At 48.1% G+C, this 14,122-nt stretch overlaps 10 non-coding genes across 10 annotated transcripts; all 10 read left to right on the top strand.

The window, feature by feature from the left end:
- Nucleotides 1–1,499: 1,499 nt before the first annotated feature.
- Trnak-uuu (transfer RNA lysine (anticodon UUU)) lies at nt 1,500–1,571 on the top strand. Its single transcript has one exon. It is a non-coding gene; the product is annotated as a tRNA-Lys (tRNA).
- A 412-nt stretch (nt 1,572–1,983) lies between these two features.
- On the top strand, nt 1,984–2,055 carry Trnak-uuu (transfer RNA lysine (anticodon UUU)). The gene has a single exon. It is a non-coding gene; the product is annotated as a tRNA-Lys (tRNA).
- Nucleotides 2,056–3,424: 1,369 nt separating this feature from the next.
- Nucleotides 3,425–3,496, top strand: Trnak-uuu (transfer RNA lysine (anticodon UUU)). Its single transcript has one exon. It is a non-coding gene; the product is annotated as a tRNA-Lys (tRNA).
- A 2,324-nt stretch (nt 3,497–5,820) lies between these two features.
- Trnak-uuu (transfer RNA lysine (anticodon UUU)) lies at nt 5,821–5,892 on the top strand. Its single transcript has one exon. It is a non-coding gene; the product is annotated as a tRNA-Lys (tRNA).
- A 1,370-nt stretch (nt 5,893–7,262) lies between these two features.
- Trnak-uuu (transfer RNA lysine (anticodon UUU)) lies at nt 7,263–7,334 on the top strand. Its single transcript has one exon. It is a non-coding gene; the product is annotated as a tRNA-Lys (tRNA).
- A 411-nt stretch (nt 7,335–7,745) lies between these two features.
- Trnak-uuu (transfer RNA lysine (anticodon UUU)) lies at nt 7,746–7,817 on the top strand. The gene has a single exon. It is a non-coding gene; the product is annotated as a tRNA-Lys (tRNA).
- A 2,324-nt stretch (nt 7,818–10,141) lies between these two features.
- Nucleotides 10,142–10,213, top strand: Trnak-uuu (transfer RNA lysine (anticodon UUU)). The gene has a single exon. It is a non-coding gene; the product is annotated as a tRNA-Lys (tRNA).
- Nucleotides 10,214–10,624: 411 nt separating this feature from the next.
- On the top strand, nt 10,625–10,696 carry Trnak-uuu (transfer RNA lysine (anticodon UUU)). Its single transcript has one exon. It is a non-coding gene; the product is annotated as a tRNA-Lys (tRNA).
- Nucleotides 10,697–12,546: 1,850 nt separating this feature from the next.
- Nucleotides 12,547–12,618, top strand: Trnak-uuu (transfer RNA lysine (anticodon UUU)). The gene has a single exon. It is a non-coding gene; the product is annotated as a tRNA-Lys (tRNA).
- Nucleotides 12,619–13,029: 411 nt separating this feature from the next.
- Nucleotides 13,030–13,101, top strand: Trnak-uuu (transfer RNA lysine (anticodon UUU)). The gene has a single exon. It is a non-coding gene; the product is annotated as a tRNA-Lys (tRNA).
- The last annotated feature ends 1,021 nt before the right edge of the window (nt 13,102–14,122 follow it).

The raw sequence follows: 14,122 nt of genomic DNA, 5'->3' as shown, positions 1-14,122 counted from the left end.
CGTCAGATACACTTCTAGTAAATATAAATAGCCCAGAAAGTGAAGGAGAACACAGTCGCCCAGATAGCCGAATTGGTAAGGCATTCGAGATCTAATCGAAAGTCGTGGGTTCGGTCCCCACTCTGGGCGCGTGTTTTTCTTTCTTTCTTTCTTCCTCATATTAAAAAACAATCTTCACTTCATTAACCATAGTAAAAAATAGAGCCTAACCACACCCCTATGCCTCCTTTGGCGTTGTAGACTGCCGACCTATGTTTCTGTATTTCCTCAACGAGCCCCTCATTTACTTACTATATTAATCTGCGAAAGCCTAGCGAGGGTCTCGGTTCTGGCAGCCTTGATGCCTAGGTAGCATAAGAGGGCTTCCCGCCAGTTACCCGCTCATTGACAGGCTGTAGACGTTTGTGACACGCCCCGAGGGGTTAAAAAGAAGGTCCCCTTCTCCCCGTGTAGTCAGGGCGGCGCTGGCTACCACCCTCAAGCGTCAGATACACTTCTAGAAAATATAAATAGCCCAGAAAGTGAAGGAGAACACAGTCGCCCAGATAGCCGAATTGGTAAGGCATTCGAGATCTAATCGAAAGGCGTGGGTTCGGTCCCTACTCGGGGCGCGTGTTTTTCTTTCTTTCTTTCTTCCTTATATTAAAAAACAATCTTCACTTCATTAACCATAGTAAAAAATAGAGCCTAACCACACCCCTATGCCTCCTTTGGCGTTGTAGACTGCCGACCTATGTTTCTGTATTTCCTCAACGAGCCCCTCATTTAGTTACTATATTAATCTGCGAAAGCCTAGCGAGGGTCTCGGTTCTGGCAGCCTTGATGCCTAGGTAGCATAAGAGGGCTTCCCGCCAGTTACCCGCTCATGACAGGCTGTAGACGTTTGTGTCATGCCCCGGGAGTTAAAAAGAAGGTCCCCTTCTCCCCTTGTAGTCAGGGCGGCGCTGGCTACCACCCTCAAGCGTCAGATACACTTCTAGTAAATATAAATAGCCCAGAAAGTGAAGGAGAACACAGTCGCCCAGATAGCCGAATTGGTAAGGCATTCGAGATCTAATCGAAAGGCGTGGGTTCGGTCCCCACTCTGGGCGCGTGTTTTTCTTTCTTTCTTTCTTCCTTATATTAAAAAACAATCTTAACTTCATTAACCATAGTAAAAAATAGAGCCTAACCACACCCCTATGCCTCCTTTGGCGTTGTAGACTGCCGACCTATGTTTCTGTATTTCCTCAACGAGCCAGTCATTTACTTACTATATTAATCTGCGAAAGCCTAGCGAGGGTCTCGGTTCTGGCAGCCTTGATGCCTAGGTAGCATAAGAGGGCTTCCCGCCAGTTACCCGCTCATGACAGGCTGTAGACGTTTGTGTCACGCCCCGGGGGTTAAAAAGAAGGTCCCCTTCTCCCCGTGTAGTCAGGGCGGCGCTGGCTACCACCCTCAAGCGTCAGATACACTTCTAGTAAATATAAATAGCCCAGAAAGTGAAGGAGAACACAGTCGCCCAGATAGCCGAATTGGTAAGGCATTCGAGATTTAATCGAAAGGCGTGGGTTCGGTCCCCACTCTGGGCGCGTGTTTTTCTTTCTTTCTTTCTTTCTTCCTTATATTAAAAAACAATCTTCACTTTATTAACCATAGTAAAAAATAGAGCCTAACCACACCCCTATGCCTCCTTTGGCGTTGTAGACTGCCGACCTATGTTTCTGTATTTCCTCAACGAGCCCCTCATTTACTTACTATATTAATCTGCGAAAGCCTAGCGAGGGTCTCGGTTCTGGCAGCCTTGATGCCTAGGTAGCATAAGAGGGCTTCCCGCCAGTTACCCGCTCATGACAGGCTGTAGACGTTTGTGTCACGCCCCGGGGGTTAAAAAGAAGTTCCCCTTCTCCCCGTGTAGTCAGGGCGGCGCTGGCTACCACCCTCAAGCGTCAGATACACTTCTAGTAAATATAAATAGCCCAGAAAGTGAAGGAGAACACAGTCGCCCAGATAGCCGAATTGGTAAGGCATTCGAGATTTAATCGAAAGGCGTGGGTTCGGTCCCCACTCTAGGCGCGTGTTTTTCTTTCTTTCTTTCTTCCTGATATTAAAAAACAATCTTAACTTCATTAAGCATAGTAAAAAATAGAGCCTAACCACACCCCTATGCCTCCTTTGGCGTTGTAGACTGCCGACCTATGTTTCTGTATTTCCTCAACGAGCCCCTCATTTACTTACTATATTAATCTGCGAAAGCCTAGCGAGGGTCTCGGTTCTGGCAGCCTTGATGCCTAGGTAGCATAAGAGGGCTTCCCGCCAGTTACCCGCTCATTGACAGGCTGTAGACGTTTGTGACACGCCCCGAGGGGTTAAAAAGAAGGTCCCCTTCTCCCCGTGTAGTCAGGGCGGCGCTGGCTACCACCCTCAAGCGTCAGATACACTTCTAGAAAATATAAATAGCCCAGAAAGTGAAGGAGAACACAGTCGCCCAGATAGCCGAATTGGTAAGGCATTCGAGATCTAATCGAAAGGCGTGGGTTCGGTCCCTACTCGGGGCGCGTGTTTTTCTTTCTTTCTTTCTTCCTTATATTAAAAAACAATCTTCACTTCATTAACCATAGTAAAAAATAGAGCCTAACCACACCCCTATGCCTCCTTTGGCGTTGTAGACTGCCGACCTATGTTTCTGTATTTCCTCAACGAGCCCCTCATTTAGTTACTATATTAATCTGCGAAAGCCTAGCGAGGGTCTCGGTTCTGGCAGCCTTGATGCCTAGGTAGCATAAGAGGGCTTCCCGCCAGTTACCCGCTCATGACAGGCTGTAGACGTTTGTGTCATGCCCCGGGAGTTAAAAAGAAGGTCCCCTTCTCCCCGTGTAGTCAGGGCGGCGCTGGCTACCACCCTCAAGCGTCAGATACACTTCTAGTAAATATAAATAGCCCAGAAAGTGAAGGAGAACACAGTCGCCCAGATAGCCGAATTGGTAAGGCATTCGAGATCTAATCGAAAGGCGTGGGTTCGGTCCCCACTCTGGGCGCGTGTTTTTCTTTCTTTCTTTCTTCCTTATATTAAAAAACAATCTTAACTTCATTAACCATAGTAAAAAATAGAGCCTAACCACACCCCTATGCCTCCTTTGGCGTTGTAGACTGCCGACCTATGTTTCTGTATTTCCTCAACGAGCCAGTCATTTACTTACTATATTAATCTGCGAAAGCCTAGCGAGGGTCTCGGTTCTGGCAGCCTTGATGCCTAGGTAGCATAAGAGGGCTTCCCGCCAGTTACCCGCTCATGACAGGCTGTAGACGTTTGTGTCACGCCCCGGGGGTTAAAAAGAAGGTCCCCTTCTCCCCGTGTAGTCAGGGCGGCGCTGGCTACCACCCTCAAGCGTCAGATACACTTCTAGTAAATATAAATAGCCCAGAAAGTGAAGGAGAACACAGCGCCCAGATAGCCGAATTGGTAAGGCATTCGAGATTTAATCGAAAGGCGTGGGTTCGGTCCCCACTCTAGGCGCGTGTTTTTCTTTCTTTCTTTCTTCCTCATATTAAAAAACAATCTTAACTTCATTAAGCATAGTAAAAAATAGAGCCTAACCACACCCCTATGCCTCCTTTGGCGTTGTAGACTGCCGACCTATGTTTCTGTATTTCCTCAACGAGCCCCTCATTTACTTGCTATATTAATCTGCAAAAGCCTAGCGAGGGTCTCGGTTCTGGCAGCCTTGATGCCTAGGTAGCATAAGAGGGCTTCCCGCCAGTTACCCGCTCATGACAGGCTGTAGACGTTTGTGTCACGCCCCGGGGGTTAAAAAGAAGGTCCCCTTCTCCCCGTGTAGTCAGGGCGGCGCTGGCTACCACCCTCAAGCGTCAGATACACTTCTAGTAAATATAAATAGCCCAGAAAGTGAAGGAGAACACAGTCGCCCAGATAGCCGAATTGGTAAGGCATTCGAGATCTAATCGAAAGGCGTGGGTTCGGTCCCCACTCTGGGCGCGTGTTTTTCTTTCTTTCTTTCTTCCTCATATTAAAAAACAATCTTCACTTCATTAACCATAGTAAAAAATAGAGCCTAACCACACCCCTATGCCTCCTTTGGCGTTGTAGACTGCCGACCTATGTTTCTGTATTTCCTCAACGAGCCCCTCATTTACTTACTATATTAATCTGCGAAAGCCTAGCGAGGGTCTCGGTTCTGGCAGCCTTGATGCCTAGGTAGCATAAGAGGGCTTCCCGCCAGTTACCCGCTCATGACAGGCTGTAGACGTTTGTGTCACGCCCCGGGGGTTAAAAAGAAGGTGCCCTTCTCCCCGTGTAGTCAGGGCGGCGCTGGCTACCACCCTCAAGCGTCAGATACACTTCTAGTAAATATAAATAGCCCAGAAAGTGAAGGAGAACACAGTCACCCAGATAGCCGAATTGGTAAGGCATTCGAGATCTAATCGAAAGGCGTGGGTTCGGTCCCCACTCTGGGCGCGTGTTTTTCTTTCTTTCTTTCTTCCTTATATTAAAACAATCTTCACTTCATTAACCATAGTAAAAAATAGAGCCTAACCACACCCCTATGCCTCCTTTGGCGTTGTAGACTGCCGACCTATGTTTCTGTATTTCCTCAACGAGCCCCTCATTTACTTACTATATTAATCTGCGAAAGCCTAGCGAGGGTCTCGGTTCTGGCAGCCTTGATGCCTAGGTAGCATAAGAGGGCTTCCCGCCAGTTACCCGCTCATGACAGGCTGTAGACGTTTGTGTCACGCCCCGGGGGTTAAAAAGAAGGTGCCCTTCTCCCCGTGTAGTCAGGGCGGCGCTGGCTACCACCCTCAAGCGTCAGATACACTTCTAGTAAATATAAATAGCCCAGAAAGTGAAGGAGAACACAGTCACCCAGATAGCCGAATTGGTAAGGCATTCGAGATCTAATCGAAAGGCGTGGGTTCGGTCCCCACTCTGGGCGCGTGTTTTTCTTTCTTTCTTTCTTCCTTATATTAAAACAATCTTCACTTCATTAACCATAGTAAAAAATAGAGCCTAACCACACCCCTATGCCTCCTTTGGCGTTGTAGACTGCCAACCTATGTTTCTGTATTTCCTCAACGAGCCCCTCATTTACATACTATATTAATCTGCGAAAGCCTAGCGAGGGTCTCGGTTCTGGCAGCCTTGATGCCTAGGTAGCATAAGAGGGCTTCCCGCCAGTTACCCGCTCATGACAGGCTGTAGACGTTTGTGTCATGCCCCGGGGGTTAAAAAGAAGGTCCCCTTCTCCCCGTGTAGTCAGGGCGGCGCTGGCTACCACCCTCAAGCGTCAGATACACTTCTAGTAAATATAAATAGCCCAGAAAGTGAAGGAGAACACAGTCGCCCAGATAGCCGAATTGGTAAGGCATTCGAGATCTAATCGAAAGGCGTGGGTTCGGTCCCCACTCTGGGCGCGTGTTTTTCTTTCTTTCTTTCTTCCTTATATTAAAAAACAATCTTAACTTCATTAACCATAGTAAAAAATAGAGCCTAACCACACGCCTATGCCTCCTTTGGCGTTGTAGACTGCCGACCTATGTTTCTGTATTTCCTCAACGAGCCAGTCATTTACTTACTATAGTAATCTGCGAAAGCCTAGCGAGGGTCTCGGTTCTGGCAGCCTTGATGCCTAGGTAGCATAAGAGGGCTTCCCGCCAGTTACCCGCTCATGACAGGCTGTAGACGTTTGTGTCACGCCCCGGGGGTTAAAAAGAAGGTCCCCTTCTCCCCGTGTAGTCAGGGCGGCGCTGGCTACCACCCTCAAGCGTCAGATACACTTCTAGTAAATATAAATAGCCCAGAAAGTGAAGGAGAACACAGTCGCCCAGATAGCCGAATTGGTAAGGCATTCGAGATTTAATCGAAAGGCGTGGGTTCGGTCCCCACTCTAGGCGCGTGTTTTTCTTTCTTTCTTTCTTCCTGATATTAAAAAACAATCTTAACTTCATTAAGCATAGTAAAAAATAGAGCCTAACCACACCCCTATGCCTCCTTTGGCGTTGTAGACTGCCGACCTATGTTTCTGTATTTCCTCAACGAGCCCCTCATTTACTTACTATATTAATCTGCGAAAGCCTAGCGAGGGTCTCGGTTCTGGCAGCCTTGATGCCTAGGTAGCATAAGAGGGCTTCCCGCCAGTTACCCGCTCATTGACAGGCTGTAGACGTTTGTGACACGCCCCGAGGGGTTAAAAAGAAGGTCCCCTTCTCCCCGTGTAGTCAGGGCGGCGCTGGCTACCACCCTCAAGCGTCAGATACACTTCTAGAAAATATAAATAGCCCAGAAAGTGAAGGAGAACACAGTCGCCCAGATAGCCGAATTGGTAAGGCATTCGAGATCTAATCGAAAGGCGTGGGTTCGGTCCCTACTCGGGGCGCGTGTTTTTCTTTCTTTCTTTCTTCCTTATATTAAAAAACAATCTTCACTTCATTAACCATAGTAAAAAATAGAGCCTAACCACACCCCTATGCCTCCTTTGGCGTTGTAGACTGCCGACCTATGTTTCTGTATTTCCTCAACGAGCCCCTCATTTAGTTACTATATTAATCTGCGAAAGCCTAGCGAGGGTCTCGGTTCTGGCAGCCTTGATGCCTAGGTAGCATAAGAGGGCTTCCCGCCAGTTACCCGCTCATGACAGGCTGTAGACGTTTGTGTCATGCCCCGGGAGTTAAAAAGAAGGTCCCCTTCTCCCCGTGTAGTCAGGGCGGCGCTGGCTACCACCCTCAAGCGTCAGATACACTTCTAGTAAATATAAATAGCCCAGAAAGTGAAGGAGAACACAGTCGCCCAGATAGCCGAATTGGTAAGGCATTCGAGATCTAATCGAAAGGCGTGGGTTCGGTCCCCACTCTGGGCGCGTGTTTTTCTTTCTTTCTTTCTTCCTTATATTAAAAAACAATCTTAACTTCATTAACCATAGTAAAAAATAGAGCCTAACCACACCCCTATGCCTCCTTTGGCGTTGTAGACTGCCGACCTATGTTTCTGTATTTCCTCAACGAGCCAGTCATTTACTTACTATATTAATCTGCGAAAGCCTAGCGAGGGTCTCGGTTCTGGCAGCCTTGATGCCTAGGTAGCATAAGAGGGCTTCCCGCCAGTTACCCGCTCATGACAGGCTGTAGACGTTTGTGTCACGCCCCGGGGGTTAAAAAGAAGGTCCCCTTCTCCCCGTGTAGTCAGGGCGGCGCTGGCTACCACCCTCAAGCGTCAGATACACTTCTAGTAAATATAAATAGCCCAGAAAGTGAAGGAGAACACAGTCGCCCAGATAGCCGAATTGGTAAAGCATTCGAGATTTATTCGAAAGGCGTGGGTTCGGTCCCCACTCTGGGCGCGTGTTTTTCTTTCTTTCTTTCTTTCTTCCTTATATTAAAAAACAATCTTCACTTCATTAACCATAGTAAAAAATAGAGCCTAACCACACCCCTATGCCTCCTTTGGCGTTGTAGACTGCCGACCTATGTTTCTGTATTTCCTCAACGAGCCCCTCATTTACTTACTATATTAATCTGCGAAAGCCTAGCGAGGGTCTCGGTTCTGGCAGCCTTGATGCCTAGGTAGCATAAGAGGGCTTCCCGCCAGTTACCCGCTCATGACAGGCTGTAGACGTTTGTGTCACGCCCCGGGGGTTAAAAAGAAGTTCCCCTTCTCCCCGTGTAGTCAGGGCGGCGCTGGCTACCACCCTCAAGCGTCAGATACACTTCTAGTAAATATAAATAGCCCAGAAAGTGAAGGAGAACACAGCGCCCAGATAGCCGAATTGGTAAGGCATTCGAGATTTAATCGAAAGGCGTGGGTTCGGTCCCCACTCTAGGCGCGTGTTTTTCTTTCTTTCTTTCTTCCTCATATTAAAAAACAATCTTAACTTCATTAAGCATAGTAAAAAATAGAGCCTAACCACACCCCTATGCCTCCTTTGGCGTTGTAGACTGCCGACCTATGTTTCTGTATTTCCTCAACGAGCCCCTCATTTACTTGCTATATTAATCTGCAAAAGCCTAGCGAGGGTCTCGGTTCTGGCAGCCTTGATGCCTAGGTAGCATAAGAGGGCTTCCCGCCAGTTACCCGCTCATGACAGGCTGTAGACGTTTGTGTCACGCCCCGGGGGTTAAAAAGAAGGTCCCCTTCTCCCCGTGTAGTCAGGGCGGCGCTGGCTACCACCCTCAAGCGTCAGATACACTTCTAGTAAATATAAATAGCCCAGAAAGTGAAGGAGAACACAGTCGCCCAGATAGCCGAATTGGTAAGGCATTCGAGATCTAATCGAAAGGCGTGGGTTCGGTCCCCACTCTGGGCGCGTGTTTTTCTTTCTTTCTTTCTTCCTCATATTAAAAAACAATCTTCACTTCATTAACCATAGTAAAAAATAGAGCCTAACCACACCCCTATGCCTCCTTTGGCGTTGTAGACTGCCGACCTATGTTTCTGTATTTCCTCAACGAGCCCCTCATTTACTTACTATATTAATCTGCGAAAGCCTAGCGAGGGTCTCGGTTCTGGCAGCCTTGATGCCTAGGTAGCATAAGAGGGCTTCCCGCCAGTTACCCGCTCATGACAGGCTGTAGACGTTTGTGTCACGCCCCGGGGGTTAAAAAGAAGGTGCCCTTCTCCCCGTGTAGTCAGGGCGGCGCTGGCTACCACCCTCAAGCGTCAGATACACTTCTAGTAAATATAAATAGCCCAGAAAGTGAAGGAGAACACAGTCACCCAGATAGCCGAATTGGTAAGGCATTCGAGATCTAATCGAAAGGCGTGGGTTCGGTCCCCACTCTGGGCGCGTGTTTTTCTTTCTTTCTTTCTTCCTTATATTAAAACAATCTTCACTTCATTAACCATAGTAAAAAATAGAGCCTAACCACACCCCTATGCCTCCTTTGGCGTTGTAGACTGCCGACCTATGTTTCTGTATTTCCTCAACGAGCCCCTCATTTACTTACTATATTAATCTGCGAAAGCCTAGCGAGGGTCTCGGTTCTGGCAGCCTTGATGCCTAGGTAGCATAAGAGGGCTTCCCGCCAGTTACCCGCTCATGACAGGCTGTAGACGTTTGTGTCACGCCCCGGGGGTTAAAAAGAAGGTGCCCTTCTCCCCGTGTAGTCAGGGCGGCGCTGGCTACCACCCTCAAGCGTCAGATACACTTCTAGTAAATATAAATAGCCCAGAAAGTGAAGGAGAACACAGTCACCCAGATAGCCGAATTGGTAAGGCATTCGAGATCTAATCGAAAGGCGTGGGTTCGGTCCCCACTCTGGGCGCGTGTTTTTCTTTCTTTCTTTCTTCCTTATATTAAAACAATCTTCACTTCATTAACCATAGTAAAAAATAGAGCCTAACCACACCCCTATGCCTCCTTTGGCGTTGTAGACTGCCAACCTATGTTTCTGTATTTCCTCAACGAGCCCCTCATTTACATACTATATTAATCTGCGAAAGCCTAGCGAGGGTCTCGGTTCTGGCAGCCTTGATGCCTAGGTAGCATAAGAGGGCTTCCCGCCAGTTACCCGCTCATGACAGGCTGTAGACGTTTGTGTCATGCCCCGGGGGTTAAAAAGAAGGTCCCCTTCTCCCCGTGTAGTCAGGGCGGCGCTGGCTACCACCCTCAAGCGTCAGATACACTTCTAGTAAATATAAATAGCCCAGAAAGTGAAGGAGAACACAGTCGCCCAGATAGCCGAATTGGTAAGGCATTCGAGATCTAATCGAAAGGCGTGGGTTCGGTCCCCACTCTGGGCGCGTGTTTTTCTTTCTTTCTTTCTTCCTTATATTAAAAAACAATCTTAACTTCATTAACCATAGTAAAAAATAGAGCCTAACCACACGCCTATGCCTCCTTTGGCGTTGTAGACTGCCGACCTATGTTTCTGTATTTCCTCAACGAGCCAGTCATTTACTTACTATAGTAATCTGCGAAAGCCTAGCGAGGGTCTCGGTTCTGGCAGCCTTGATGCCTAGGTAGCATAAGAGGGCTTCCCGCCAGTTACCCGCTCATGACAGGCTGTAGACGTTTGTGTCACGCCCCGGGGGTTAAAAAGAAGGTCCCCTTCTCCCCGTGTAGTCAGGGCGGCGCTGGCTACCACCCTCAAGCGTCAGATACACTTCTAGTAAATATAAATAGCCCAGAAAGTGAAGGAGAACACAGTCGCCCAGATAGCCGAATTGTTAAGGCATTCGAGATTTAATCGAAAGGCGTGGGTTCGGTCCCCACTCTGGGCGCGTGTTTTTCTTTCTTTCTTTCTTTCTTCCTTAAATTAAAAAACAATCTTCACTTTATTAACCATAGTAAAAAATAGAGCCTAACCACACCCCTATGCCTCCTTTGGCGTTGTAGACTGCCGACCTATGTTTCTGTATTTCCTCAACGAGCCCCTCATTTACTTACTATATTAATCTGCGAAAGCCTAGCGAGGGTCTCGGTTCTGGCAGCCTTGATGCCTAGGTAGCATAAGAGGGCTTCCCGCCAGTTACCCGCTCATGACAGGCTGTAGACGTTTGTGTCACGCCCCGGGGGTTAAAAAGAAGTTCCCCTTCTCCCCGTGTAGTCAGGGCGGCGCTGGCTACCACCCTCAAGCGTCAGATACACTCTAGTAAATATAAATAGCCCAGAAAGTGAAGGAGAACACAGTCGCCCAGATAGCCGAATTGGTAAGGCATTCGAGATTTAATCGAAAGGCGTGGGTTCGGTCCCCACTCTAGGCGCGTGTTTTTCTTTCTTTCTTTCTTCCTGATATTAAAAAACAATCTTAACTTCATTAAGCATAGTAAAAAATAGAGCCTAACCACACCCCTATGCCTCCTTTGGCGTTGTAGACTGCCGACCTATGTTTCTGTATTTCCTCAACGAGCCCCTCATTTACTTGCTATATTAATCTGCAAAAGCCTAGCGAGGGTCTCGGTTCTGGCAGCCTTGATGCCTAGGTAGCATAAGAGGGCTTCCCGCCAGTTACCCGCTCATGACAGGCTGTAGACGTTTGTGTCACGCCCCGGGGGTTAAAAAGAAGGTCCCCTTCTCCCCGTGTAGTCAGGGCGGCGCTGGCTACCACCCTCAAGCGTCAGATACACTTCTAGTAAATATAAATAGCCCAGAAAGTGAAGGAGAACACAGTCGCCCAGATAGCCGAATTGGTAAGGCATTCGAGATCTAATCGAAAGTCGTGGGTTCGGTCCCCACTCTGGGCGCGTGTTTTTCTTTCTTTCTTTCTTCCTCATATTAAAAAACAATCTTCACTTCATTAACCATAGTAAAAAATAGAGCCTAACCACACCCCTATGCCTCCTTTGGCGTTGTAGACTGCCGACCTATGTTTCTGTATTTCCTCAACGAGCCCCTCATTTACTTACTATATTAATCTGCGAAAGCCTAGCGAGGGTCTCGGTTCTGGCAGCCTTGATGCCTAGGTAGCATAAGAGGGCTTCCCGCCAGTTACCCGCTCATTGACAGGCTGTAGACGTTTGTGACACGCCCCGAGGGGTTAAAAAGAAGGTCCCCTTCTCCCCGTGTAGTCAGGGCGGCGCTGGCTACCACCCTCAAGCGTCAGATACACTTCTAGAAAATATAAATAGCCCAGAAAGTGAAGGAGAACACAGTCGCCCAGATAGCCGAATTGGTAAGGCATTCGAGATCTAATCGAAAGGCGTGGGTTCGGTCCCTACTCGGGGCGCGTGTTTTTCTTTCTTTCTTTCTTCCTTATATTAAAAAACAATCTTCACTTCATTAACCATAGTAAAAAATAGAGCCTAACCACACCCCTATGCCTCCTTTGGCGTTGTAGACTGCCGACCTATGTTTCTGTATTTCCTCAACGAGCCCCTCATTTAGTTACTATATTAATCTGCGAAAGCCTTGCGAGGGTCTCGGTTCTGGCAGCCTTGATGCCTAGGTAGCATAAGAGGGCTTCCCGCCAGTTACCCGCTCATGACAGGCTGTAGACGTTTGTGTCATGCCCCGGGAGTTAAAAAGAAGGTCCCCTTCTCCCCGTGTAGTCAGGGCGGCGCTGGCTACCACCCTCAAGCGTCAGATACACTTCTAGTAAATATAAATAGCCCAGAAAGTGAAGGAGAACACAGTCGCCCAGATAGCCGAATTGGTAAGGCATTCGAGATCTAATCGAAAGGCGTGGGTTCGGTCCCCACTCTGGGCGCGTGTTTTTCTTTCTTTCTTTCTTCCTTATATTAAAAAACAATCTTAACTTCATTAACCATAGTAAAAAATAGAGCCTAACCACACCCCTATGCCTCCTTTGGCGTTGTAGACTGCCGACCTATGTTTCTGTATTTCCTCAACGAGCCAGTCATTTACTTACTATATTAATCTGCGAAAGCCTAGCGAGGGTCTCGGTTCTGGCAGCCTTGATGCCTAGGTAGCATAAGAGGGCTTCCCGCCAGTTACCCGCTCATGACAGGCTGTAGACGTTTGTGTCACGCCCCGGGGGTTAAAAAGAAGGTCCCCTTCTCCCCGTGTAGTCAGGGCGGCGCTGGCTACCACCCTCAAGCGTCAGATACACTTCTAGTAAATATAAATAGCCCAGAAAGTGAAGGAGAACACAGTCGCCCAGATAGCCGAATTGGTAAGGCATTCGAGATTTAATCGAAAGGCGTGGGTTCGGTCCCCACTCTGGGCGCGTGTTTTTCTTTCTTTCTTTCTTTCTTCCTTATATTAAAAAACAATCTTCACTTCATTAACCATAGTAAAAAATAGAGCCTAACCACACCCCTATGCCTCCTTTGGCGTTGTAGACTGCCGACCTATGTTTCTGTATTTCCTCAACGAGCCCCTCATTTACTTACTATATTAATCTGCGAAAGCCTAGCGAGGGTCTCGGTTCTGGCAGCCTTGATGCCTAGGTAGCATAAGAGGGCTTCCCGCCAGTTACCCGCTCATGACAGGCTGTAGACGTTTGTGTCACGCCCCGGGGGTTAAAAAGAAGTTCCCCTTCTCCCCGTGTAGTCAGGGCGGCGCTGGCTACCACCCTCAAGCGTCAGATACACTTCTAGTAAATATAAATAGCCCAGAAAGTGAAGGAGAACACAGCGCCCAGATAGCCGAATTGGTAAGGCATTCGAGATTTAATCGAAAGGCGTGGGTTCGGTCCCCACTCTAGGCGCGTGTTTTTCTTTCTTTCTTTCTTCCTCATATTAAAAAACAATCTTAACTTCATTAAGCATAGTAAAAAATAGAGCCTAACCACACCCCTATGCCTCCTTTGGCGTTGTAGACTGCCGACCTATGTTTCTGTATTTCCTCAACGATCCCCTCATTTACTTGCTATATTAATCTGCAAAAGCCTAGCGAGGGTCTCGGTTCTGGCAGCCTTGATGCCTAGGTAGCATAAGAGGGCTTCCCGCCAGTTACCCGCTCATGACAGGCTGTAGACGTTTGTGTCACGCCCCGGGGGTTAAAAAGAAGGTCCCCTTCTCCCCGTGTAGTCAGGGCGGCGCTGGCTACCACCCTCAAGCGTCAGATACACTTCTAGTAAATATAAATAGCCCAGAAAGTGAAGGAGAACACAGTCGCCCAGATAGCCGAATTGGTAAGGCATTCGAGATCTAATCGAAAGGCGTGGGTTCGGTCCCCACTCTGGGCGCGTGTTTTTCTTTCTTTCTTTCTTCCTCATATTAAAAAACAATCTTCACTTCATTAACCATAGTAAAAAATAGAGCCTAACCACACCCCTATGCCTCCTTTGGCGTTGTAGACTGCCGACCTATGTTTCTGTATTTCCTCAACGAGCCCCTCATTTTCTTACTATATTAATCTGCGAAAGCCTAGCGAGGGTCTCGGTTCTGGCAGCCTTGATGCCTAGGTAGCATAAGAGGGCTTCCCGCCAGTTACCCGCTCATGACAGGCTGTAGACGTTTGTGTCACGCCCCGGGGGTTAAAAAGAAGGTGCCCTTCTCCCCGTGTAGTCAGGGCGGCGCTGGCTACCACCCTCAAGCGTCAGATACACTTCTAGTAAATATAAATAGCCCAGAAAGTGAAGGAGAACACAGTCACCCAGATAGCCGAATTGGTAAGGCATTCGAGATCTAATCGAAAGGCGTGGGTTCGGTCCCCACTCTGGGCGCGTGTTTTTCTTTCTTTCTTTCTTCCTTATATTAAAACAATCTTCACTTCATTAACCATAG

This window comes from Haemaphysalis longicornis, unplaced genomic scaffold, assembly GCF_048455015.1.
Source record: "Haemaphysalis longicornis isolate Haplotype H1 unplaced genomic scaffold, Haemaphysalis longicornis Haplotype H1 scaffold_5, whole genome shotgun sequence".
Taxonomy (NCBI): domain Eukaryota; kingdom Metazoa; phylum Arthropoda; class Arachnida; order Ixodida; family Ixodidae; genus Haemaphysalis; species Haemaphysalis longicornis.
This window is presented reverse-complemented; position numbering and strand designations above follow the sequence as displayed.